The sequence below is a fragment of the Loxodonta africana genome, chromosome 2 (genome assembly GCF_030014295.1).
Source record: "Loxodonta africana isolate mLoxAfr1 chromosome 2, mLoxAfr1.hap2, whole genome shotgun sequence".
In the NCBI taxonomy this organism is placed as follows: Eukaryota; Metazoa; Chordata; class Mammalia; order Proboscidea; family Elephantidae; genus Loxodonta; species Loxodonta africana.
Window position 1 is genome coordinate 86,613,091 of NC_087343.1, and position 3,058 is coordinate 86,616,148.

A 3,058-nucleotide genomic window follows, 5' to 3' on the forward strand; every position below is an offset into this window, starting at 1 on the left:
AAGCATATCTGCTCATTTGCATGAAGAAAGCTAGAAAGCCTCCTAAACAGGGAATGCAGCTTCAATGTTCAGTCATAAAATCTATCGAACTCTTTAAGTTATTATTCAGTTTATGAAAGGAAAATTCTTGACAAGGAAGCCCTATGAGAAATGCACTGCATAATATCACAGGAAATGATTTCTGGACGACTGCGATGAATCTAACCAAATCATTTCAGACATCTCCAGCCCTGTCAGTCCATGTAACTCTGTAGAAAAACATGTGCCTTCATTAAAATGTCTCATTTCCTACGTGATAGATATGGCAAGTAATCTTCTGGAAGACAGACTTCTGTGCCTGTGTCCAGGTTGCAACCTGAGATTGAGATTGCACGTTCCCAATGGAGAGGCACAATAAGAGAGAAAGGTGATCGTGCGCTATCTAGCTACCCATTGGAACCAAACTGGTTGCCCTTGAGTCCGTTCCAACATATAGCAATCATATATGACAGAGCAGAACTGCCCCATAGGGCTTCCAAGGAGCAGCTGGTGGATTTGAATTGCCGACATTTTGGTTAGCAGCCTGAGGTTTTAACCCCTGTGCCACAAAGGCTCTTCTTCAAGCCTACAGCACCCAGTATTCCCAGAGGGTCTCCCATCCTCGTACTAACCAGGTCTGACCCTGCTTAGCTTCCAAGATCGATGAGATTGGGCTTATTCAGGGTGGTATGGCCATAGACATTACCTACATACATGCAAAACCATTCTTCAAGCAAGCTGATGGAAAATGTGCAAGAATCCGGAAATGTTCTTTTCTAAAAAGGAAGAGCCAGCTTCTCCTCACGCACTTATGTTCAGTCCTGGGTCCTGGCCCAAATAACCTTAAAGAGAATATAAAATGTAGAAAAATATTTATATTCTAAAAGTGCCTTATTCAAAATGAGTCAAAATATATCGGATATACCCAAATGCATTATATTTTTATGTTGATGTTCTTTTGTGGTTATGGAAAATCATAGCTCCATAAAAAATGACAATAAGCTTCTGTTTATATTATTATTCTTAAACTGAGCACATTACATGTTAATTCAACCCTGTAAGAGAAGTGTCCGCAATGACAAATGAAGCCCATGCAGGCTATTTAAATTAGGGCATTTGATAACGTATCAAAATTAATAAACCACAATCCACCCATCCATAGTTTTATACAAGCCTTTGTCTATTTAAGGTCAATTTGGAAAAGTTTTCAAGCAACTACTCTAAACCTAACTCCGTTTTCTATTTTGCTATTCCATTCGTGCTTAACTAAATAAGTTCATGATATAAGCATTATGACTCTCTAAAAAGCCCTCCTCCCCCTCTAAACCCCCACTAATTTAGGTTAAAAACAAAGTAATGGCAGCAAAAAAGTGTCTTTAAGTTTTGCAATAATCCTTCCAGTACTTTTGCATCCCAAAAGGCTCTGGATGTGACCAGCCACTGCAAAATGGTAAGTTGTTTATCAGCATTCTACACTGGGAACTGGCACCTGTAATTTTACTCTTATTTTGCATCAGCATTATTAAAAAACCTAAAAAATGACCAAGTGAAGGTTTTCTGTAATCACACGTACACCCTCAGGGTGAAATGCCCTGTCTGTCGTGTTGAAGGTGACGGCTACAGCAAGCAGCTTCCTTCTCTGTTTTCAGTGTGTAGACATTCTTTCTGTAGGGAGTTTGGGCTGGTAAGTGGGGCTGAGGAAATAATGTTGAACCGTTCCTCTCACAGCCTTTAAAACACCAATTGTTGATGACTTTTGAGAATTTGAAGAATCACAATGCCTTTTTTTTTCATTCATTTTGCTCCCCCCCCCCCTTTTTTTTGTCAGTGGTCTTTCGTGGCTAAAAAGAGACCCCGTGCCCACCTCAGTCGGGGATCGAGGTTTATGAAACAAACATACTGGAATCATGTGATGACAATTAACCACTTTGTTAAGCCTTAGATCCCACTTCACCCTCACCTCCTCCTGTTAACCCCGGGGCTCCGTTACATTCTGCCTAAGCTTTTCCTAGCTGCCTGCTCCAGCCTGCTCCCATCTTTCCAGTTGTTTAGAAACATGACAAGCTACCTTTTTGCTTGCTGGCACTTTAACAATTCAGATTCTTGGAACTTCGCTTTTGCATGACTGTTGATTTCCAACCCTATATAGGCACAAAGTATAGCTTGGTACTGATGTAAAATCAACCCAGGGTAGAAGTTTGCTTCTTAGAAAGTTTCTTCTCTTTGTTCCTATAAAATGATTTCCCGCTCAGATGCTTAATACATGTCATTTAAAAAAGGGTACATGTTATGATTGTATATCTTTTATTATATGTATTTTCACCACAATAAAATAAAATAAAAAAAGGCTTCTTATGCAAGACCTTTACATACATATTAAAAGGAGACAAGTGGGGAAAGTGAGGCACAGATGGCTTACATGACTCACCTGGCGCTGCAGAGTAAGTCATCACTAAATTTCAGTGTTCCTCACAGCTGGTGGTCAAAACAGTATAATTGGTTATATTACCTTTGGAGGTAAAGTTCCACAACATTCTCGTTTCTGATTTAGCTTGGGCTTTGACAAGTTTTTTTGTTGTTGTTGTTGACAAGTTTATATTAACCCAAGATCAAAGATAGCCTAGGTAAGGTCATCTACCCAAAAAAAACCCAGTGCCCTCTAGGAACTTCTGACTCCTGCTTTTTATGCATAAGCATCCTGAAGCTTAGAGTGCTGAGAGAACCCATTAAAACCTAGCAGTGTTGCAGTTCGCTAAGTTTTAAAGTCATCTTTTTTATAGCATCAGTGGAAACCCTAGTGACGTACTGGTTAAGTGCTACAGCTGCTAACCAAAATGTCAGCAGTTTGAATCCACCAAGTGCTCCTTGGAAACTCTATGGGGCAGTTCTACTTTGTCCTAAAGGGTCATTATGAGTTGGAATCGGCTCGACAGCAACAGGTTTTTTTTTTTTTAATAGTGTCAGTGATGGTCAAAATGTTTATATTTATTCTAAATGCTTACCACAAAAACAATTCTTAACACCTAGGGATTGACCCATT

General features: G+C 39.6%; 1 pseudogene; it reads right to left on the reverse strand.

Annotated features, from left to right (window-relative positions):
• Nucleotides 1–601: 601 nt before the first annotated feature.
• LOC111750000 (5S ribosomal RNA) lies at nt 602–719 on the reverse strand (annotated as a pseudogene).
• Between the last annotated feature and the right edge of the window lie 2,339 nt (nt 720–3,058).